Source organism: Somniosus microcephalus, chromosome 2 (assembly GCF_052327205.1).
Source record: "Somniosus microcephalus isolate GS21.2 chromosome 2, FLI_Smic_1.0, whole genome shotgun sequence".
NCBI lineage: Eukaryota > Metazoa > Chordata > Chondrichthyes > Squaliformes > Somniosidae > Somniosus > Somniosus microcephalus.
Window position 1 is genome coordinate 95,214,662 of NC_140988.1, and position 25,022 is coordinate 95,239,683.

The window sequence follows — 25,022 nt, forward strand, 5'->3', positions numbered from 1 at the left end:
CTCAGCTATTTACAATCTATATTAATGACTTAGATGAAGGGACTGAGTGTAATGTATCCAAGTTTGCTGATGGTACAAAGTTAGGTGGGAAATTAAGCTGTGAGAAGGATGCAAAGAGGCTGCAGAGAGATATAGACAGGTTGAATGAGTGGACAAGAACATGGGAAATGGAATACAATGAGGGGAAGTGTGAAGTTATCCACTTCGGTAGGAAAAACAAAAAAGCAGAATATTGTTTGAATGGTGAGAGACTGGGAAATGTTTGCATTCAGAGGGACCTGGGTGTCCTTGTACATGAATCACAGAAAGTAAACATGCAGGTACAGCAAGCAATTAGGAAAGCAAATGGTATGTTAGCTTTTGTTACAAAGTGATTAGAGTATAAGAGTAAAGAAGTCTTACAATTATACAGGGCAATGGTGAGGCCACACCTGGAGTACTGTGTACAGTTCTGGTCTCCTGACCTAAGGAAAGACATACTTGCCTTAGAGGGAGTGCAACAAAGGTTCACTAGACTAGCTCCTGGGATGAGGGGATTGCCCTATGAGGAGAGATTGAGTAGACTAGGCCTATATTCTCTTGGGGGAGAAATTCCTCATAGCCCAAGAATGGGCGGTAACTTTTGAAAAGTTTGAGAATTAGCGCCAGGCGCTAATGCTTCAGATTGCACGCAAAATTCAGGCTCATTGCACAAAGAAAGGATTGGAGTGCTAAATCAAGCGTTAATGGGCTAGCTCAGTGGCGTTAAACTCGAAGCGCTGACCAATATCAGGTGCAGTTTAATCACATGTCATCATTGCCACAGGCTCTTTCTAGTTCTTAAAGGGGAGGTTCATTGATGCTACAGAACCTCATCATTGCTGGCTGTAGTGGCTCTTACACTGGCTGTGCAGCCATCTCAGCCAGCAGCAGCAGGTCAAGGAGAAGGAGCCGGATGACTCAAGCAGCCATAATGATGGCAGATCCAAGCCCCTGGGAGAGAGTCCTCAGATTCTGTGACCATGCATTGGAGGTGTTGGTATTCGCAGTGGAAAGACGGAGGGCGGTGCTCTACCCGGCAAGAGGCAGGAGGCCCTCGCCGCAAGTCTTTTGCATCATGTGGAGGGAGGTAGCCCAGCATGTCTTGGGCAGAACTGTGGTCCCCAGGACCCACACACAGTGCAGGAAGAAATTTAACAACCTCATTCAGGTGGTCAGGGTGAGTCAATGCTTCAACAAATGCTATATACCACCATCTGAACCACAGTCAGCATACACTGCACAAAGCACCACACCCCCAGCACTCACCCACCAACAATCTCTACCTACCAACACTCACACCCACATCTCACACCTTGCACACAATGACAGCTATTCAACTTTGGCAGGCACACCACCCAAACACATTGCTCCATACTCACTCACACACTTTCTTTTCTCTTGCAGACCAAGGTGGCTCACAACAGGAGGGAGCAGGAGCGCACAGGTGGGGGACAAGCTGACACCCAACCACTGTCTGGGCTAGAGACTCGAGTGCTGCACATTATTGGGTGCCAGGTGGCGGGCGCCGTGGCCACTGGCGATGTTGACCCCCTTGGGGACAACAACGGTATGTTCATTCCTACTCCTTCTTCTCACATTCCACTTCTCCCTCACCCCACAAGCCTTTCGCACTTTCCAGCTAATCATGCTGCATGCATGCCTTTCTCCCTTCCTGCCCCCTCCCCTGACCTTAACCCGACTCTTGTGCCTTTATGCTTTCAGATAATGAGCAAGCACCTGAGCAGCCTGTCCCTGAGGGTACCGTTGAGAGCGAGGCGAGAGAAGAGGAGGAGGAAGAAGACACTGCATCACTGCATGTCTCACCTGCAGGCACCAGCTCAGATACTGGCACTACGCGTTATTTAGAAGCTAGTATAGTAGCGGGATCTGCACAGGGTGATGCACCGGGGACATGCAGGCTGCAGCAAGGTCAGAGGGAAAGGGTAGCTCGGGAGTCAGCTCCCCGGAGGGCGAGTTTGCGTGCAAGTTCTGCTACACAGGACTCAGATGACGACCTCAATGGGGAGGCCTTTAGAAGATGGGTGATGGGCATGCACACGGAGGTGATAGGTGCAATGGCAAAGGTGCCCGAGAACCTCTCGGCAATGGTTAAGGAGCGTGGAGGAGTCCACCTCCAACACTGCACAGAGCTCTGTGCATACCATGGAGCCCATCATTTCCAGTCTGCAAAGGATGGTAGACTCCCAGAGAGACTGTGGCGACTCAGACCTGATGCCGCGTGTGATGGGCGATCTGGCAGCTTCCATTGCAGCACAAGCGAAAGCGACACAACGTCTTAGTGCTGTAATGCAGTCTATGCTTTGTGGCATTCAATCTCAGACTGCTCTCATGCCGTCTCAGCTTGATGCAACGCAAGCTCTGACTGCTGCCATCGTGGCTGGGTCCACCACTGTCGACCGGGGCTTTCACGATGTCACAGCAGGCCAGCAATGTGTGCTGCAACAGATTGCTCATGATGCTGAGGTGCTGCCCCGGGGGAATGGCAGTGAGATAGTAGAGTAATAAGCTCCTGCCCTCTCTCAGGATGACAGCATTCCTGCTCCCACCACTGGCACTCCGCCATTGTCCTTGTCGCTGCCTGTCATCAAGCCAGCCCAGACTGCTGCTGCCTATGCTGAGGTGGTGCAGTCTACAGGCAGGCCTTCCAGGCTCAGAGTTGGTCGAGGGCGTCCTGCAAGGCCATCTGAAGTCTCCCACAAGGACACTCAGCAGCCTAACATCTGCCCTGCTGCAGCCACTGGTCCAACACTTCGTAGGAGCACTAGAGTAGACAAAGGCACAGTAATGAGAGGCACTAAGAGATTGCAGAAGGGTGAATAGGTAATATTGTTGTTGTAAATATGTGTTCACTGATTATTGATGAATTTATTAATTCAGTTTGGATTGTTTTGTGGTGTCTCTCATTTCAGCTTTGCACTGTGATATGGCATGCAACAGGGATGGAATGATGGGGCTGTGGTGAGCAACAGGGATCTGGGGTTTAATTTATTGGAACCGCAGTCGCATCAGGCAGTCACGGACCGCCCTTCCGGAAGGCCGATTGAGTGGCTGCCTCCTCCCTCGCCTCTGTTGCTCCTTCTCCTCCTTCTCCTCATCTTCCTCTTCCTCCTCTCCCTCTTCCTCCTCCTGAGTTGGTCTCACAATCCCTGGTGGCAAGGGCTGGGCCCTCATGATGGCCAAGCTGTGGAGCATGCAGCAACCACGATGAAATGGGACACCCGCTCCGCCGAGTACTGATGGGCTCCTCCCGAGCAGTCAAGGCAGCGGAACCATTGCTTGAGCACCCTGATGGTCTGCTCGATGATGTTCCTGGTGGCGGCATGGCTCTCATTATATGAGTGCTGGGCAAGAGTGTTGGGGTTGCCGAGGGGAGTCAGCCAGGTGGAGAGCAGATAACCCTTGTCTCCGACCAGCCAGCCGCGAGCTTGACGTGGTGGCTGGAAGAGTGCTGAGACACCAGTCTAGCGCAGGATGAAGGCATCGTGGCTGCTGCCAGGATAGCGGGCATTCACATTGAGGATTCGCTGTCTGTGGTCGCACATCAACTGCACATTAAATGAGTGGTAGCCTTTGTGGTAACGGAAGATCTCAGGATTGTTATCCGGTGTCCGCAAAGCCACGTGGGTGCAGTCAATGGCATCTTACACCATGAGGAAGTCTGCTAACCTGGCAAAGCCACATGCATGTTCGTCCTGCTTCTCTCCGGTGATGGGGAAGGAAATATAGTCCCTTCTCCTACTGTAAAGAGCCTCTGTGACCTCCCAGATGCAGTGATGGACGGCGAACCACGAGATGTTAGCTATATCTCCTGTTGCAGACTAGAAGGATCCACTGGCGAAGAAATTGAGGGCGACGGTGACCTTGACTGCCACTGAGAGCCATGGTCGCCCTGATCTGAGGCTCGAGATCCGGTTGCAGGAGGTGGCAGAGTTCTGTGACCACCTCCTTGCTGAAACGGAGCCTTCTATTACACTGCTCCTCACTTAATTGGAGGTAGGAGAAGTGCTCTTGAAATACCCTCAGAGGGTAAGGCCTCCTGTTGAGAGCCCTCATGGCCCTTCTCCTCGCTCTGGCCAAATGTTCCAATCTTTCTCGCTGCCTCCACCCCCTGCGCCGTAGATCCTGGAGGGCGAGGTCGACTGCTAGTATATCCCCCATTAATGTAACTAAGTGTAGCACTTTGATATGTTGTAAGAATAAATGTGAGAATAAATGTAACTAATTGTTAGCCACAACACTCCTAATATTAAACAACCTTTAAATGACTGTGCAACAGTTTAATTCAATGTTAAATTGACAAGGAAGCAGTGAAACAGCACAAACATGACAGCTGCGACTCATTACTCATGATCCCTGGAGCCGGCATCCACCTGCTTGATAGCGCCTTGCCCCAACAGGGAAAGGAGGTAAGGCAGGGGGCGACAATGAATTTTGCAGATCGGGCACCCAGTGCGCCACGATCTGCCTGGCGCTGAGGTCCCCGCCGGTAACTCATAGCAGCGGCACTACGGGGGCCCCGATTTGGCGTGCGTCGCTAGATTCATCTCGCCCCGGCCAGGCGCTAACTGGAGGCACTAACCAACTGAATATTTCCCCCTAGAGTTTAGAAGAATGAGCGGTGATCTAATTGAAACATACAAAATTCTTAAGGGGCTTGACAGGGTTCATGCTGAGAAAATGTTTCCCCTGGCTAGGGAATCTAGAACACAGGGTCACAGTCTCAGAATAAGTGGTCGGCCATTTAGGACTGAGGTGAGGAGAAATTTCTTCACTCAAAGGGTTGTGAATCTTTGGAATTCTCTACCCCAGAGAGCTGTGGATGCTCAGTCGTTGAGTATATTCAAGACAGAGATTGATACATTTTTGGGAATTAAGGGATATGGGGATATTGCGGGAAGGTGGAGTTGAGATAGAAGATTAGCCATAATCTTGTTGAAGCAGGAGCAGGCTCAAAGTACCAAATGGCCTACTCCAGCTCCTATTTCTTATGTTCTTATTCATCCTGCAGCAGTCCCAAAATCTCTACATTTTCTGACCAACAACAACAGGTCCAAGGATGGCTATTAGGGGACAAGGCCTACCTGTTATTGCCTTGGCTGATGACACCTCTCCAGTACCCACAAATCCCAGCTGATAGTCATGGGGGCACCAGGGCAGTAATCAAATAAGCGATTCAGATACCTGGATAAATCTGGGGATTTCCTTTAATACTGACCCCCTCATGTCGCCCGTATTATGGTCGTCTGTTGCGCCCTGCATAACCTTGCATTGCAATAGAGGCAACACATTAAGCCAGCAGCTGCTGAGGAGAAGACATCATCAGAGGAAGAAGAGCCCCAGTTAGAAGAGGGTGCAGAAGAAGCTGCTGCAAGGGCTTCACAACAAGCAGTTCTTTCCAGTTTTGAAGAAGGGTTCGACCCGAAACGTCAATTCAAATTTCTCTCCACGGATGTTGCCTGACCTGCTGAGTTTTTCCATCATTTTCTGTTGTTATTCAAGACTATGAAGCAGCAGCTCATAGACCATTCCTTCCGTAAAACGACAATCAGAATCTACCCCTTCACATAAATTGGTCAGGTGGGCAGAACAGTGGCAAATGGAATTCAATCCGGAGAAGTGTGAGGTAATGCATTTGGGGCGGGCTAACAAGGAAAGGGAATACACAGTAAATGGTAGGACACTGAGTGGTGTAGAGGAACAAAGGGATCTGGGAGTGCATGTCCACAGATCCCTGAAGGTAGCAGGCCAGGTAGATAAGGTGGTTAAGAAGGCATACGGAATACTTGCCTTTATTAGCCGTGGCATAGAATACAAGAGCAGGAGGGTTATGCTTCAACTGTATAAAACACTAGTTAGGCCTCAGCTAGAGTACTGCGTGCAGTTCTGGTCACCACATTACAGGAAAGATGTGATTGCACTAGAGAGGGTACAGAGGAGATTTACAAGGATGTTGCCGGGAGTAGAGAATCTTAGCTATGAGGAAAGACTGGATAGGCTGGGTCTGTTTTTCTTGGAACAGAGGAGGCCGAGGGGAGACCTTATTGAGGTGTATAAAATTATGAGGGCCATAGATAAAGTGGATAGAAAGGACCTATTTCCCTTAGCAGAGGGATCAAAAACCAGGGGGCACAAATTTAAAGTAATTGGTGGAAGGTTTAGAGGAGATTTGAGGGGAAATTTCTTCACCCAGGGGGCTGTGGGGGTCTGGAATTCACTGCCTGAAAGGGTGGTAGAGGCAGGAACCCTAACCACATTTAAAAAGTACTTGGATGTGCACTTGGGATGCTCTAACCTGCAGGGCTACGGACCAAGAGCTGGGAAGTGGGATTAGGCTGGATAGCTCTTCGTTGACCGGCGCGGACATGATGGGCCGAAATGGCCTCCTTCCGTGCTGTAACTTTATATGATTCTATTCTATACGTCACTCCTGCATTGACGGTCCTTCAACACCAATCCATCTTAACTGTCCACAGTGCAAGAATAATCTCCCAGACTCTGACCACCATTTGCATAGATGCCATCTGTCATTTATGGCTGAATACCTCATTAAAACCCATTGAACAGATAAACTTGCACCATTTAACTGTTAAATTTTAATGCCTTCACAGACTCGTATAACAGAATAATTTTACCATAGTATTACTCCACAGTGCTCTTCTTAAGTGTTTTGTTACCATAACCTACTGCTTCTTCAAAGTGCTCCCCCAGTGGCTTCAGCAGGGGTGGTGAAAGTCTGCTGATGCTCAGATGAGGATCCTCGAGATGCTTGTGGTCGATTACCTCTACCAGCTTGGGGCCGCGAGTCTAGCTTTTTATGCACCATGTTTTCCTGAGTGAGAGTGCTAGTACTGTCAACTATCTTAAAATAGAAGCATTTGTGGCAACTCCGAAGGAAGTGAGCATTGACATGTATTCTGCAATGTTACTGGTCACCAACATGCTGCCCATTGAGTACAATAAATAAGGTATTTTCTTTGATTGTGTGTATTTGCTCAGACAAAACCTTTTTTTCTTCTTGTTTAACAACATCAGATGAGGCATCCTCAGATTCCACCAATGACAATATGTTAATCAGTCTATTTTTACTGTACACTACTTCTTAAAAATGCATTGCATTTTCCTAATGGTAGTCATTGGAAACTTTCATCCAAGTCACTTATTTGAAAGACTGTACTGTAAATAGAATAATTCACGGTGTGCTATAAAAATATGAAGTTTTCTGCACTATCACCATTATCACCAAGTCATGTATAATATGTAGCTGGTCCCAAGACTTTTCTTCTCAATGGAAAATGAAGGTTCCAGATTCCACAACTGATCGCATATAAACCTTTGAATTATTTTGGAAAAGTCAACAATCATATTTTCAACAACAGCTTGCATTTATACAGCGCCTTTAAGATAGAAATATGGCCCAAAGTGCTTCACAGAGGCATAATCAGACAGAAATGGATGCTGAGCCAAAGGAGATATTAGGATGGGTCAAAGAGGTGGGTTTTAAGGAGGGTCCTAAAATGAGGAGAGAGAGGTGGAGGGATTTAATCAGGAAATTCCAGAACATGGGGCCTGGGCCGCTGAAGGAACAGCCACCAGTGGTGGGGCGAAGGAAGCAGGGATGCACAAATGGCTAGAATTGGAGGAATGAAGATTTTGGGGGTGTTGTAGGGCTGGAGGAGGTTGTAAAAATAGGGAGGAGTGAAGCCATGAAGGGACTTAAACACAATGATGAAGATTTTAAATTGGAACTGTTGGGGACCAGAAGCCAATGTAGGTCAGCAAGAACATGGGTGATAGGTAAGCAGTGTTTGGTGCAGGATAGGAGTGGGTAACAGAGTTTTGGATGAGCTTAAGATTTTGAAGGGCGAAGGAAGCTAGACCAGACAGAAGAGCATTGGAATACTCAATTCTGGAGGCTACAAAGGTGTGGATGAGGGTTTAAGTAGTAGATGGGCTGAGGTAGAGACGGAGGTGGGCAATGTTACGGAGACGAAAGTAGGCACTTTGTAATGGAGAATATGGGGTTAGAAACTCAGCTTGGAGTTGAATAGGACGTGAAGGTTGCAAACAATCTGGTTCACCACAACTCAAGAATATGGAGTTTGTGGCTGGCACCAAAAACGACAGCTTCAGTCTTCTCAAAGTTTATCCGGAGGATATTTTGCCTCATTCATGACTGGATACCAGACAAGCAGTCTGATAATTCAAAGCCAGTGGAGGGGTCGAACGTGGTAATGGAGAGAGAAAGCTTGGTGTCATTGATGTACATGTGGAAAATAACTCCATACCTGTGGATGATATCACTTAAGAGCAGCCTGTAAATGAGAAAGAGATGCACAATGGAGGAAAATGGTTGTAGGAGGGTAAGGTGGTGGACTGCGCTATAGGCTGCAGAGAGATTCAGAAGGATGAGTACAGATAATACACCATGGTCACAGTCTTGTCACAAAGGAGCTTTTATTAGGGTCGTTTCTGCTCTGCGGCAAGGATGACAATCTGATCAAGAGATTCAAACATGGAGTTACAGGACTGATGGCCACAGATTTGGAAGGTGACAACATGTTCAAAGTGGTCTCGTACCAGCAGGTTTCGAAACAGCTTCTACCCCCAGGCCATAAGACTCATGAACGAATAATTTATTATTATTTATTACTGTTGTTTTATTTATTATTACTGTATTTCTATTAGTATTTTTATCATTGCTATGCCATATTTATTCCAATGTTGGGAGGACTCGTAAAAATCAACATTTCATTGTGCAGTACACACGTTTGCTGCATATATGACAAATAAAATTGAATTAAATTGGACAGGGCCCAAAAACAGGCGCAGGGATCACGATGCGGGATTAATCTGCGCCCGTTGCTTCCGATTGCAGCTTGCAGTCAGCACTAAGCGTGCTGTTGGGCGCCTGCACACCTGAGCAGTGGGTGCAAAGTTGTGAGAGGCTAGCACCACTTAAAGGTAGCCTGCACTACTTAAAGCCTCCTCTTAAAGGGGAGGTGCATGTGGCTGGAGCAGGTGCTGGAAGTTGTTGTGGAAGACGCTCTGACGTGGAAGAAGACGTAATAATGACACAATCAGGAGAGAGCAGGCTCCAACATTTTCTGATACTGCACTGGAGGCCTGGTGGAGAGGAGGAGAGATGTGCTCTATCCACAGATGGCCAGGAGGCTTTCCAGACAAACTTTGTGAAGGCAGAGGAACCAGATAGCCCTGGCGGTCAATGCCAGAAGTCAAGCCCCGAGGACTGGATGCAGAGCCGCAAAAAGTTCAATGACCTCACACAAGTGGTCAAGGTCAATGAATGTATCGACAAATGACATATCCCACCAACTGCACCACCAGCCTCAGCAACTGCTCAATGTACCACACCCCCATCACTCACCTACCAACAATATCTCTCAATCAGGACTCATACCCAGCATTCATAGCTTCACCTCACCCTCAGAGACTTAGCACTGCTGCAAATCTCACACCCACATCTTACAGGTTGCACACACTGCCAGCTATTCAACCATGACAGTCACATCACTTAAAAACATTGCACCACACTCACTGACATACTTCCCTCTCTCTTGCAGAACAAGGTGATGCACAACCAGAGGCAGTGGGAGCTAAGCAGCGGGGGACAGACGTGGCTGAATGTCCTTACCCCCATGGAGGAGATGGCGCTTGCCATCACTGGAGCGGCCATGGCCAGCGGCAGCGCTGAAACGATAGAAGATGATGATATCCTCATATCTAGTCCTCCTGGTCACATCCCATTTCCCCATCATCCCACATCCCCATCATCCCACAACCTCTTCTGATTTACAAACTGCAGATGGTGTAAGCATGCACCTCTTGCTTTCCCCCCCTCCTCTCACAACAACCCTACCCATGTGCCTTTCTCCTTTCAGATCCCCAAGAACTGCAACCTGGCCAGGCAATGGTGGACGAGCAACAGGTGGAAGAGTAGGAAGACAGCGATGAAGAAGAAACACCATCACTTGATTTCACACTCGCAGCCACCAGCTCAGGTACTGACAGTGTGTGTAATTTAAAGGATAGCTTAGACGCAGGATCTGCACGTGGTGAGACACCGGGCACGAGTGGCCTGCAGCCAGGGCAGGGAACAAGGGTAGCGCAGGTGCCAACTTGCCGGAGGGTGAGGTCGCACACAAGTTCTGCTGAAGCAGATTCAGATGAGCACTTCGATGAGGCGGGTTACAGAAAAAGGCTGATGGGTATGCACAATCAAATGCTTGGTGCATTGGCAGGCCTAGAAAGCCTGCATGCAATGTCAAGGAATGTTGAGGAGACCGGCACCAACTTGGCACAGGGCTTTGCGCAGAGCTTGGAGCCCAGCATGGAAGTGGTGGCCAACTCCATTAGTATACTTGTGGACCTACCCATGATGCAGCATCTGATGGCTGATGTCTCAGCTTCCATTGCAGCACAAGCAGAAATCACCAACATCTGGGTGCTGCAGTGGAAGCTCAAACATCTGTCATGCAAGGTCAGCTTGCTGCCATGAAAACTCAGGCTGCTGCCATCATGGGTGCAGATATCAGTATTCAAAGGGGCTTGCAGGGTGTCACAGCAGCCAAGCAATCTGTCCTCCAACAGATTACTAGGATTGCTGAAGCGCCACCCCAGGGGAGTGGCAGTAGCTCCATGGAGCACGAACCTGCTTTCCTCTCCCAGGATATCAGCGTTCATCCTCCCACCCCTGCCACTCCACCTGCTGTTGCCTGTCAGCCAGCCGGCACAGACTGCTGAGCCCATGCTGAGATGGTGCAGTCCGCAGCCAGGCCTTCTAGGCCCAGAGCTGCTCGAAGTCATCCTACAAGGCCATCTGCAGTCTCCCCCACTGTAAGTCAGCAGCCTTCCACCAACCATGCTGCAGCACTGGGGTAGCACTACGTAAGAGCACTAGGACAGCCAAAGGCACACGGAAAACAGGCACTAAGGGAATGCACAAGGGTGATTAGTTCACGTTTGTATGCAATATGGCATGCTTTGATTTATAAATTTAGTTTAGAATGTTTATTTTGTGTTGGCATTTATTTTTGCATTGTGGCCAAGTGGACACTGTGATTGTCAGTAACAGAGGGAAGGTAAGGTGTGGGGCTGCTGGTAATTGGGGAACTGAAGTTGCGTTTACTGGCATCGCAGTCGGATGAGTCATTCACGGACAACACAGACAGAAAGGGGCTGCCTAGATTGCCTCCTCCCTTCCTCCTCCTCCTCTTGCTGCTCCTCAGCTGGTGGCAAGGGCTGTGCCCGCATGATGGCGAGGTATTTTTTTATTCGTTCATGGGATGTGGGCGTCGCTGGCAAGGCCAGTATTTATTGCCCATCCCTAATTGCCCTCAAGAAGGTGGTGGTGAGCCGCCGCCTTGAACCGCTGCAGTCCGTGTGAAGGTACTCCCACAGTGCTGTTAGGGAGGGATTTCCAGGATTTTGACCCAGCGACGACGAAGGAACGGCGATATACTTCCAAGTCAGGGTGGTGTGTGACTTGGAGAACTTGGAGGTGGTGGTGTTCCCATGCGCCTGCTGTGCTTGTCCTCCTAGGTGGTAGAGGTCACGGGATTGGGAGGTGCTGCAGAAGAACTGTTGCCTCACAGCGCCAGGGACCCGGGTTCGAATCCGGCCTCGGGTGACTGTGTGTGGAGTTTGCACATTCTCCCCGTGTTTGCGTGGGTTTCCTCCGGGTGCTCCGGTTTCCTCCCACAGTCCAAAGATGTGCAGGTTAGGTTGATTGGCTATGATAAAATTGACCCTTAGTGTTAGGTGGATTAAATACGTGGGGCTACGGGGATAGGGTGGGATATGTGTTGGTGTAGGGGTTACGGGGATCGGGTGGGATATGTGTCGGTGCAGGCTCGATGGGCCGAAATGGCCTCTATCTGCACTGTGAGGTTTCTGTGATTCTGTGATTCTGTGAAGAATCCTTGGTGAGTTGCTGCAGTGCATCTTGTAGATGGTACACACTGCAGACACGGTACGCTGGTGGTGGAGGGAGTGAATGTTTAAGGTGGTGGATGGGGTGCCAATCAAGCGGGCTGCTTTGTCTTGGATGATGTTGAGCTTCACGAGTGTTGTTGGAGCTGCACTCATCCAGGCAAGTGGAGATTATTCCATCACACTCCTGACTTGTGCCTTGTAGATGGTGGAAAGGCTTTTGGGGGTTCAGGAGGCGAGACACTCGCTGCAGCATACCAAGCCTCTGACCTGCTCTTGTTGCCACAGTATTAATGTGGCTGGTCCAGTTAAGTTTCTGGTCAATGGTGGGGATTCGGCGATGGTAATACCACTGAATGTCAAGTGGCGGTGGTTAGATAATCGCTTGTTGGAGATAGTGATTGCCTGGCACTTGTGTGGTGCGAATGTTACCTGCCACTTATCAACCCAGGCCTGAATGTCGTCCATGTCTTGCTGCATGCAGGCATGGACTGCTTCATTATCTGAGGAGTTGCAAGTGGCAATGAACACTGTGCAGTCATCAGCGAACATCCCCACTTCTGACCTTATGATGGAGGGAAGGTCATTGATGAAGCAGCTGAAGATGGTTGGGCTTAGGACACTGCACTGAGGAACTCCTGCAGTGATGTACTGGGGCTGTGATGATTGACCTCCAACCACCACGACCATCTTCCTTTTTGCTAGGTACGAGCGTTTTCCCCACGATTCCCATTGACTTCAGTTTTACTAGGGCTCCTTGATGCCACACTCGGTCAAATGCTGCCTTGATGTCAAGGGCAGTCACTCTCACCTCACCTCTGGAATTCAGCTCTTTTGTCCATGTTTGGATCAAGGCTGTAATGAGGTCTGGAGCCGAGTGGTCCTGGTGGAACTCAAACTGGGCATCAGTGAGCAGATTATTGGTGAGTTAGTGCTGCTTGATAGCCCTGTCGACGACACCTTCCATCACTTTGCTGATAATTGAGAGTAGACCGATGGGGTGGTAATTGGCCGGATTGGATTTGTCCTGCTTTTTGTGGACAGGACATACCCTGGGCAGTTTTCCACATTGTCGGATAGATGCCAGTGCTATAGCTCTACTGGAACAGCTTGGCTAGAGGCACGACTACTTCTGGAGCACAAGTCTTCAGCACGACAGCCGGGATGTTGTCAGGGCCCACAGCCTTTGCTGTATCCAGTGTGCTCAGCCGTTTCTTGATATCACATGGAGTGAATCGAATTGGCTGATGACTGACTTCTGTGGTGGTGGGGACCTCAGGAGGAGGCCAATATGGATCATCCACTCGGCACTTCTGACTGAAGATGGTTGCAAACACTTCAGCTTTGTCTTTTGCACTCACTTGCTGGGCTCCACCATCATTGAGGATGGGGATATTCATGAAGCCTCTTCCTCCTGTTAGTTGTTCAATGGTCCACCTCCATTCGCGACTGGGTGTAACAGGACTGCAGAGCTTTGATCTGATCTGTTGATTGTGGGATCGCTTAGCTCTGTCTATCGCATGCTGCTTTTGCTTTTAAGTATGCATGTAAGTCCCGAGTTGCAGCTTCCCCAGGTTGGCACCACATTTTTAGGTACGCCTGGTGCTGCTCCTGGCATGCTCTTCTACACTCCTTATTGAACCAGGGTTGGTCCCCTGGCTTGATGGTAATGGTAGAGTGAGGGATATGTTGGGCCATGAGGTTACAGATTGTGGTGGAATACAACTCTGCTGCTGCTGACGGCTCACAGCACCTCATGGATGCCCAGTTTTGAGCTGCTAGATCTGTTCTGAATCTATCCCATTTAGCACGGTGGTAGTGCCACACAACACGATGGAGGGTGTCCTCAGTGTGAAGATGGGACTTCGTCTCCACAATGACTATGCGGTGGTCACTGCTACCAATGCTGTCATGGACAAATGCATCTGCGACAGGTAAATTGGTGAGGACAAGGTCAAGTAGGTTTTTTGCTCGTGGTGGTTCTCTCACCACCTGTCGCAGACCCAGACTGGCAGCTATGTCCTTCAAGACTTGGCCAGCTCGATCAGTAGTGGTGCTACTGAGCCACTCTTGGTGATGGACATTGAAGTCCCACACTCAGAGTACATTCTGAGAGTACATTCTGTGCCCTTGCTACTCTCAGTGCTTCTTCCAAGTGGTGTTCAACATGGATGAGTACTGATTCATCAGCTGAGGGAGGGTGGTTGGTGTTTACCAGCAGGAGGTTTCCTTGCCTATGCTTGACCTGAAGCCATGAGACATCATGGGGTCCGGAGTCAATGTTGAGGACTCCCAGGACTACTCCTTCCTGACTGTATACCACTGTGCTGCCACCCCTGGTGGGTCTGTCCTGCCGGTGGGACAGGACATACCCAGGGATGGTGATGGAGGAGTCTGAGGTTGTGCAGCATGCAGCAGACCACCACGAATCTTGACACCTGCTCTGCCGAGTACTGCAGGGCTCCTCCAGAGCGATGCCAATGATGTGCTCCTTCACATTTTGCGTGGCAGCATGGCTTTCATTATATGCATGTTGCCCACATGTACGTGGGTTGCGCACCGGAGTCATGAGCCATGTCAGCAAAGGATAGCCCTTGTCGTCCAGTAGCCACCCCCTGGTGGCTCAAATGCAGATGATACAGCAGTTTCCTGCAGAATGAAAGCATCACGACTGCTGCCAGGATATCGGGTATTGACTTGCATGATTCGCTGTGTATGGTCACACACCAGCTGGAAGTTGAGGGAGTGGAGTCCCTTTCGGTTACTGTACATCTCAGAGTTGACATGCGGCACCCGCTAAGCGCGTGCAGTCCCTGGCACCCTGCACCATGGGCAAGCCTGCAATCCTTGCGAAGCCGCGTACACACACTGCCTGCTGCTCTCTGGCAAGAGAGCATGAAATATAGTCAGCTCTCTTGGAATAGAGAGAATCTGTGACCTCCTTTCCGCAACAATGGACGGCAAACTGTGAGATGTTCCAAATATCTTCAGCTGCAGCCTGGAAGCATAAAAGTTCATAGCCGCGGTCATCGTCACAGCCACTCGCCCTGCTCCGAGGTTGCGGTTGTGGCTGCAGCAGGTGGCAGATTTCAGTGAAGCGCAGACGTCTGATAAACTGTTCCTCGCTGAGGTTCAGGTCGGAGAAATTGCTCCCTGAACACTCTGGGAGGATACAGCCTTCTGCTGGGAGCCCGTATCCCCCTCCTCCTCCCTCTTCTAGTAGCTTGCCCTGCTCTGTGTTGGTTCTGCTCATTATCCCGGTCATGCTGTAGGTCAAGTGGAATGCCTACTACTGCACCCATGTCTTGGAGAAAATGGTTTGTGGAGAAGCCTTCAAGTCAGGATAAAGTCCTTCCACACCTGCCACACCCTCCCTGTAACTTTAGCAACTTTAAAGAACTCTAGAAAGCACCAAACACTAGTACAATCGCAGCAACGGACAATAGAAATCAATCAGCAACTAACCTGTAAGTAGGATTACATAGGATATACAGCACAGAAACAGGCCATTCGGCCCAACCAGTCCGTGACAGCGTTTATGCTCCACTCGAGCCTCCTCCCGTCTTTCCTCATCTAAATCTATCAGCATAACCCTCTATTCCCTTCTCCCTCATATACTTGTCTAGTCTCCTCTTAAATGTGTCTATACTTGTCGCTTCAACCACTCCCTGTGGTAGCGAGTTCCATATTCTCACCTCTCTTTGGGTAAAGAAGTTTTTTCTGAATTCCCTATTGGATTTCTTGGTGACTATCTTATATTGATGGCCTCTAGTTATGCTCTTCCCCACAAGTGGAAACATTCTCTCTGTATCAAAACCTTTCATAATTTTAAAGCCATCTCTGAGGTCACCCCTCAGCCTTCTTTTTTCAAGAGAAAAGAGACCCAGCTTGTTCATCCTTTCCTGATATGTATAACCTCGCATTTCTGGTATCATCCTTGTAAATCTTCTCTGCACCTTCTCCAGTGCCTCTATATCCTTTTTATAATATGCCGAGCAGAGCTGTACACAGTACTCTCAAGTGTGGTCTAACCAAGGTTCGATACAGGTTTAGCATAACTTCTCTACTTTTCAATTCCATTCCTCTAGAAATAAACTCTAGTGCTTGGTTTGCTTTTTTTATGGCCTTGCTAACCTGTATTGCAACTTTTAGGGATTTGTGTATTTGTACTCCGAGATCCCTTTGTTCCTCTACCCCACCTAGACTCACACCCTCCAAGTAATAAGTGATCTCCCTATTCTTCCAACCAAAATGTAATACCTCACATTTATCTGTGTTGAACTTAATTTGCCAATTATATGCCCATTCTGCAAGTTTATTATTGTCCTCCTGTAATTTGTTGCAGTCCTCCTCAGTATTGACTATCCCCCCCAATTTGGTGTCATCCACAAATTTAGAAATTGTGTTTTTGATTCCAAAGTCTAAATCGTTAATCGTTCAAGTATAGAAATCACTAAAAGCTAGAGGATAGGTGCAAAAAATAATTTAAAAGGATAAATGAATGTCAGCCTTCATCTCAAGGGGGCTGGAATGCAAAGGGATGGAAGTTATGCTACAGTTGTATAAAGCTCTGGTTAGATCTCATCTGGAGTACTGCGTTCAGTTATGGGCACCTCACCTCAGGAAGAATATATTGGCCTTGGAGGGGGTGCAGTGCAGATTCACCAGAATGATACTGGGGCTAAAAGGGTTAAATTATGAGAACAGGTTGCATGGACTAGGCTTGTATTCCCTTGAATATAGAAAATTAAGGGGTGACATAATTGAGGTGTTTAATATGATTAAAGGATTTGATAGGGTAGCTAGATAGAAACGATTTCCTCTGCTGGGGCCGTCCAGAACAAGGGGGCATAATCTTAAAATTAGAGCTAGGCCGTTCAGGGGCGATGTCAGAAAGCACTTCTTCACACAAGTAGTTGATGATCCCTTTAAATAGCACTGGTGGGGGGTTCCTTCCTGCTGCTGAACGTGTGTTCAGCTATGCAAGCTTAAGAGAGGTGTGAGCTGGAGCATTGAGCTCCAAAATGGCAGCGCGGGCATCAAATCTGCCAACGCTGCCATTTTAGCGCTCAACGTTGATTGACATCATGATCTGCCTACTCTGCATCCTTCCAGTGTCCGGCACGACTCGTAACAGAAGCGTGCGCACACACCACGGATGCCATTTTGGACCTCCAAGGGCAGTCGTAGTGCCCAAAAAAATGGGTGCTACAGCTCCGAATTTTGCACCCAAGAACTTTGGGGGAGGAAAAGGAGGTTAGGTGATAGGGAAGTAATTTGCAAGGGCATAGAGGTTGAGGATGAGTTATTTGAAAAGGGGGATAATTACAGCATTATTGAAAGAAAGTGGGTAGTATCTAAGGAGAGGGAACCATTTACACGGTCAGGTAGGATGGTGGCCAGCCAGGGGTATTGCGTGGTCAGCAGTTTAGTGGCAATTGGAGCAAGAGGTCAGTCTCATGAACAAGCTGAGAGAAACTAGAGAGTGATATGGGGGTTGATTATAACCCTACCCACCTGGCCAAAACCGGATGAGTGGGCAGTTAAAAACGAGAGATTACTTACCCACTCAGATCTCGACTATATCCAACCCTTTACAATGTTAACCTGCAAGGTTCAGCAGGCGAATAAGGCATCTGCCTAAAGATGGCAGCAGCCTCATAAAATTGCATAAATAGAACCCTGATGCAATTATAATTGAGGCCTGAGCGGGGAGGCAACCGCAACTTTCCACATAGAAAGAAGTCGATCTGCAACTTGTCTGGCAGGTCTAAACATTCCAGGTCGCACAAGAAAAGTCGCAACCTCTCCTTCCCCAAACTTTCCCTCTGCCCCCAACTCCCCCCCCCCCCCCCCAACCCTTCCCTCTTACCAGGTCTTTCTGAAAACCCCCTCCCCACCACTTACCTGGAAGCCGGCAGGCAAACAAGGGCTGCCTGATCTTAGTCTTGTATCTGCCATACTGCACCCCGCTCACACCCATTCTAGGCGGAAAGTGAACTGCCAGCAATTAAATGAGGACCAGAAATTAAATTAGCCCAGGCCTGAAATTTAGGCCTGGAAACGTGTTTCACACTTGCCCCGCAACCCTTCCCCACCTGTCCAAAACCTACTCCAAATTAAAATTGACACTACGAGTTCAGGACTAAAGCATGGGGAGCCTATTAGGGTGGTTTAGCTTGGTGGGTAAAAGGAAAGGGGGGTGGAAGCAGCAAAGGCAGCTGAATATATGGTCTCAACCTTAAGGACAAAGTTGAGTTCTTTGCACTTGTAGTTGGAGGTGAGCATGGAGGAGGCAGGGGAGAAGGATGTTTGGTAGTGAAAAAAGAAACTGGATGTGATCTGGATGATGCTGGAGTAGTGGGTGGTTTTTGCAGAGGAAGTCAGGTCCAATAGCACTTGATGTGGTCCAACCAAATCTGGTGATGGATGGGTAAACTATTTGTAAGCCAGATACGCTTAACTCTGCTTCCCTTGGACTAGAGGGAACAAAAATGGGGGCCCTACAGGGGGAACGACCAGGATGGGACAGCATAAAAGGTTTTGCTGGGGCCAATGGCATCGAAAGGTAGAGATGAAGGAGTGGGTGGCCAGATTTACAGCTGCACTGTATTTTTGGCAAATGAGTGCCAAAGGTTTGGCAGTTGTGATTTTGAAAGGGTAGTTGTAAGTAACTTTTCCCAAGACGGACGCAGAGGTAGTGAGGTAAGAAGCGGGTAGGGGGATGCGAGTGTTGAAGGATATAAGGAAGTGGTAAGAGATAAACCTATCAGTGATTAAGACAAAGGGTGTAGAAAGAATATGGTAAAGTTGAGGAAGTCTGCGTAAATATGGGTAGGAGAGTTTAGATGGAAGGAAAGTTTACAGGAAGACAGTAAATTCAGAGGAGTGAGGTTAAAGGTCAAAGGGAGCCAAGATGAAAATTGAAAATCACCGAAGATGGGGAGTCGCTCAATGCAGAGGCCAAGGAAGGAAAGGAAGGAGGGCAGATATCTTGGTGAAAACCTCAGAATGTGTCTTGGGGCATGCGGGTGGGGTGGGAAGGTGGTAGACAACGTAGATTTTAAAAGGTGAGGCAAGAGCAATAGAAGAAGGTGTATTGCTCAAGGAAGAGTGGGTACTAGAGGAGTAGGGGAGAGACCAAGCTGTGACTTGGTGAAATAACAACAGAAATTGCTGGAAAAACTCAGCAGGTCAGGCAACATCCGTGGAGAGAAATTTGAGTTGCCGTTTCGGGTCACACCATGAGGGGTGTTTAAGAAAGTGGTGGAAAGTATAGCATAGCCAGGCGGGGTGAGATGTCTCCATCCATCCATAAGCCAACTTTTAGTCAAAGCCAGGATGTCAATGCAATAAGAGCATGGATGGCCTTGTTTGCAAATGAACAAACATTCTAGAGAGAAATACAGAGGATTGGTGATTTTGTTGGTAGAGTCCAAGGTGGCAGTGGTGGGTGCAGTGAGCAGGGCAGGAAGGCAGTTGATGAGGTTAGTACTCCACAGAAGCACTGGGCAGAAAGATTGACGGGAGAGGAGGCTGGAACAGCTGGAGTTGCTGCTCATAAGGAGGCAGCAATGGGAGCCTCAAAGGGTCATTAAGAGAAGAGAGGCATAGAGGATATTTAAGGGGAATTTAAGCCTGGCAGTGGGAGATTAGGAAAACAGAGGAACAGTAATGGATTGGGGTAGTAATTGGGGGTGTAAAGTACCCAAGAAGGGAGAAATGCAAGGCAGCACGACTGGGTGAAAGGAAGGGGATGAGACAGGAGAGAAAGGCCCGAGGTGCCAAGTGAAAGGAAAAAAGGAGATAAAAAAAGAGCTCCAGTACAGAGCAGCAACCAAAATGCACACATGAGATTTCAGGTTACATAATTAGATTTCATTTCATTTGCTTTCATTTTTCCTTTTTGTTTGGGAGGATCTTTTTCTATATTGCTTCATGCCATTGTATGTATGACCTTTCTGCTAACTGTAGTCACAAAGTTTTTGGTCCACATGCATTACTGATATTTTCACTGGTCTGTCAAAATTTACTGCAATAAAATAAAAAATGATAATTTGTTGAGTATATTGCCATTTGACATTTGCTCTAGGAGCTGAGTTGAGTGAATAAATAGAATTATACAATTTGCTGGCACACTGCGCTGCTGCAGTTTTTTCCAAATAAGAAAAAAAATCATAATTCACTTATGCTTGTACCATTTCTATGTTATGGTATTTGAGTTGTAACTGCCATGGGGCAATAGAATAGATTGATGATACAGTATTTTAACGACTATTTTCACTGCTTCTCATAGGATAATTCACAGCAATAAAATTAAATATGATAATTTACATATGTGAATTATCACTTAAGGCTCTCCAATACATGCCATATTCCAGTATGGTTTTACAACTATCTCTTGCAATGATTGCATATGGATCTTTCATTCTATGAAAGCAAAGTAAAATTTTTAAATGTTAGCAATTTGAAAAAACTCTATTCGTTGAGACTCGCATATACACAGTATAGATATCTCCACAGATTTTGCCAACAGCTGCAGGTTTGAAGCAATTTCTTCTCTCTTATGGCTATATATTCTGGTTTCAGAAATGGGACTGCTAAGCTCCCCATTTTTTTCTCTTAACAACAACAAAATAAAATGATGCCTTACCTTCGTTTTCCATGGATAAGTTCGTGAAACAAGTTTGCTATTAACATCAGAATTGTGATAATTTCTGACAAACCTACAATAATCTCACACATTTCAAGTGGCATAGCCACTAAATTACTTTAAATAATGGCCCGTAATTTCCGATGCCTACAGGTGTGTACGAGCTGTGTACACACCCGTAGGGACCTCACAAGTGCCAGTTTCAGGCATGCGAAGCGCATGCACTGAAAACCTGCACTTCCAATCTGTCAAGAATCCTCTTGAGAGATTGGACGCCTGCCCTGGAGAAGGGCCTCTGCGGGTGGAGAGTTCTGCTTTCTGCAGAACCTCCGCCTGCTGAAATCCCTTAAAAATCTTATGCCTGGTAAAAGCAGGCGGAAGGCCTGCTTTTACCAGCATAAGACTTTTAAAAAGTTTTTTTTTTTTTTTAATTTCACTCATTTATAATGTAGAAATACTTTTAAAAAAGGTAAGTTTATTTTTAGCCATGTAAAAAACTTTAATTATTTTTTCAAAAAATTAAATTTTTGTTTAAAATATTTAATTTAATGTAATTTTAACTCATTTTAAAAATGTAATTAAAAAAAAAAATTATTTAATGTTTTAGTGTCTTTTTTCAGTGATCCCCAAGGGGGATTCCCTTCTCCCATTGGCTCGCCTGGCCCATGCGAACTGCCTGCGCCCCTGGGATACGTGGGCCCTGCGCATTTCGACTGTGGAGAGGCCCAGGAGTGGAAGAGTCCGGACCTCAAGAGCCCTCAGGTAAGGGCGTAGATTTTTTCCCGATAGGAGGCATCCGCACGCAGGGTGCCCCCTATCGGAAATTAAGGGCCAATGATCCAAGCTTTATTACCAGGTGTGGGGTGTGCAGTTCCACAGGAATTATGCCTCAGGAGTATATTCACAGCAAGCATGTTCCTCAGATATGGCTATGGAATAGGTCATTTATGCTGAAATCACAGAGGACTGATGTATCAGCACAGCAGGGTCACCACCTCCCGAGCTAATCGTTACGAGAGAACTTGTCATGAAGTCACTGGCTTCACAAGTCCTGTGTCCACCACATGCACCTGCGGAAGTTTTGTGACCTCAAGAAAAGCGCCAAAGTAAACCAATAGGAATATTCTAAGAAAAGGTTTAAGAAGGATAGCTATATATGGTAAGCTAATACAAATCCTTGCAATTTGTTACCATAGTAATATGAAGCCTAAACAGTTTTACTATTCAGGTTCTGCAACTGACATTCCATACATGCTAATGGCAGCCATTTATGGATGTCAAGTAAAAAAAACAGAAAATGCTGGAAATACTCAGCAGGTCAGGCAGCAGCTGTGAAGAGAGAAACAGAGTTCACGTTTCAGGCTGATGACCTTTCATCAAAACTGGAAAATGTTGTAGATGTAACAGGTTTTAAGCAAGCACAGAGGCAGGGAAACGGGATGGGAGGAAAGAACAAATCTGTGATAGGGTGGAAGGCAGGGGAGATTGAATGCCAAAAGAGATGATGGGGCAAGGCAAAAAGGGGTGGTAATGGGACAAGTAAAGAATAAAAAATAGGTTTAGAAGAGGTGTAAATGGGAATAGCAGAATCATCAACAGCTGCCGTCCAAATAAATGGGGGAAGAGGTTATGATCTGAAATTGTTGAACTCAATGTTGAGTCCAGAAGGCTGTAAAGTTCCTAATTGAAAGATGAGCTGCTGTTCCTTGAGCTTACGTTGAGCTTCATTGGAACAGTGTCGGAGGCCAAGGACAGAGAGGTCAGAGTGGGAGTTGGGTGGAGAATTAAAATAACAGATGACCGGAAGCTCAGGGTCACACTTGTGGACTGAACAGAGGTTTTCCTCAAAGCAGTCACCAAATCTGCATTCTGTCTCCCCAATGTAGAGGAGACCGCATCGTGAGCAGCAAATGCAAGATACTAAATTGAAAGAAGTACAAGTAAATCGTTGGTTCACCTGGAAGGGGTGTTTGGGGCCCTGGGGTAGGAAGGGAGGAGGTAAAAGCGCAGGTGTTGCATCTCCTGTGCTTGCACAGGAACATGCTGTGGGAAGGGAAGGCAGTGTTGGATGTGATTGAGGAGTGGTGTTGCAGAGGATACATCCACTTTGGAATGCTGAAAGGAGAGGGGAAGATGCATTTGGTGGTGGAATCACGCTGGAGATGGCGGAAATGGCAGAGGATGATCCGTTGAATGTGGAGGATGGTGGGGTGGAAGGTGAGGACAAGGGGAGCCATATAGAATCATAGAATGGTTACAGCACAGAAGGAGGCATTCGGCCCATCGAGCCCATGCCGGCTCTCTGCAAGAGCACTTCTGCTAGTCCCATTCCCCTGCCCTTTTCCCATAGCCCTGCAAATTTTTTTCCTTCAGGTACTTATCCAATTGAAAGCTATGAATGAATCTGCCTCCACCACCCTTTCAGGTGGTGCATTCCAGATCCTAACCACTCGCTGCGTAAAAAAGTTTTTCCTCATATCGCCTTTGGTTCTTTTGCCAATCACCTTAAATCTGTGTCCTCTGGCTCTTGACCCTTCTGCAAATGGAAACAGTTTCGCTCTATCTACTCTGTCTAGGCCCCTCATGAGTTTCAACACCTCTACCAAATCTCCTCTCAACTTTCTCTGCGCTAAGGAGAATAACCCCAACTTCTCCAGTCTATCTACATAACTGAAGTCCCTCATCCCTGGAATGTCATAAATCTTTACTGCACCCTCTCTAAGGCCTTCACATCCTTCCCAATGTGCGGTGCCCAGAATTGGACACATATACCTCTAGGTCTCTTTGTTCATGTACCCCTTTAGGATTGTACCCTTTAGTTTATATTGCTTCTCCTCATTCTTCCTACCAAAATGTATCACTTGGCACTTTTCTGCGTTAAATTTCATCTGCCACGTGTCCACCCATTTCGCCAGCCTGTCTATGTCTTCTTGAAGTCTATCACTATCCTCCTCACTGTTCACTATACTTCCAAGTTTTGGGTCATCTGCAAATTTTGAAAATGTGCTCTGTGCACACAAGTCCAAGGCCTAGAAATTCAGTGGGCTGCGCCACCCATTAGCACCCAAAGAGGGCACTTAGTGGGTTTTGCGCCACTGGCCACGCCTCCCACTAAATTTAGCGGGGCGTTAATGGCGGCACTAGCCGTTAGCGCTACGCCGCCACCGATGACGTCATCGCCAAATTTGGTAGCGCCCCCTGCTTTAACGCCGGTTGCAATTTGCGACCGGTTCAGGGGGGCCTACCTGCGGCGGTAGAGGCGGTCATTTTTTTTGCTGGCCGCCTGCCAGCACCTCTTCGCGCCGCCGTCCCCGGCCTCCTGACCCCCCCCCCCCCGCCCGCGTTGTGCCGGCTGTGTCCCAAGAGCCCGGCACTTCTCCTCAGTGCTGGGCTCTATTGCCGGCACTCCCGATCGCCGATCGCGCTGCAGCAGGCCCCTCCCCTTTAAGAAGGGGAGGAAGGCCTGCAGTACCGCAGCGCGCTGTGCCACAGCGTGTGGCACTGCGGCACGTTGCACTGCGATTTTCAGTTGCAGTGCCCCAAGAGGGATGTGGGGCGCCTCGAGTAGCGCCGCGCTTCCATTTGGGGCGCTGAAACTGAATTTCCAGCAGGCGCTCGCGACTCCTTCCGGGGCGGTACTTCCGGCACCCTGGCGAGACTACGGGGCGTCGGTGAATTTCTAGGCCCAAGTCATTATTTTTCTCAAGAAAAGCAGTGGTCCTAGTACTGACCCCTGGGGAACACTACTGTATACCTTCCTCCAGTCTGAAAAACAACTGTTCACCACTACTCTCCGTTTCCTGTCACTTAGCCAATTTCGTATCCATGCTGCCACTGACCCTTTTATTCCATGGACTTCAACTTTTCTGGCAAACCTATTATGTGGCACTTTATCAAACACCTTTTGAAGTCCATGTACACCACGTCAACCGCATTGCCCTCATCAACGCTCTCTGTTGCCTCATCAAAAAACTCGATCAAGTTAGTTAAACACGATTTGCCGCTGACAAATTCGTGCTGGCTTTCATTAATTAATCCACACTTGCCCAAGTGACTGTTAACTTTGTCCCTGATTAACGTTTCTAAAAGCTTCCCCACTACCGACGTTAAACTGACTGGCTTGTAGTTGCTGGGTTTATCTTTACACCCTTTTTTGAACAAGGGTGTAACATTTGTAATTCTCCAGTGCTCTGGCACCACCCCCGTATCTAAGGAGGATTGGAAGATTATGGCCAGTACCTCCGCAATTTCCACCTTCAGTTCCCTCAGCATTCTCGGATGCATCCTATCCGGTCCTGGTGACTTATCAACTTTAAGTACAGACAGCCTTTCTAGTATCTCCCCTTTATCACTTTTTATCCCATCCAGTATCTCCACT

The 25,022-nt window shown here is 47.9% G+C and overlaps 1 protein-coding gene and 1 long non-coding RNA gene across 5 annotated transcripts in view; one reads left to right on the forward strand and one right to left on the reverse strand.

Moving 5' to 3' along the window:
- Positions 1-25,022, reverse strand: part of LOC147122817 (tetratricopeptide repeat protein 29-like) — a 547,513-nt gene that overhangs the window by 443,614 nt on the left and 78,877 nt on the right. The window lies entirely within an intron of this gene.
- LOC147122818 (uncharacterized) overlaps positions 1-25,022 on the forward strand; it is a 53,417-nt gene that overhangs the window by 17,900 nt on the left and 10,495 nt on the right. The window contains exon 2 of the long non-coding RNA XR_015081722.1: positions 21,265-21,406. This is a non-coding gene — a long non-coding RNA (uncharacterized LOC147122818). The remainder of the gene's footprint in view (positions 1-21,264; positions 21,407-25,022) is intronic.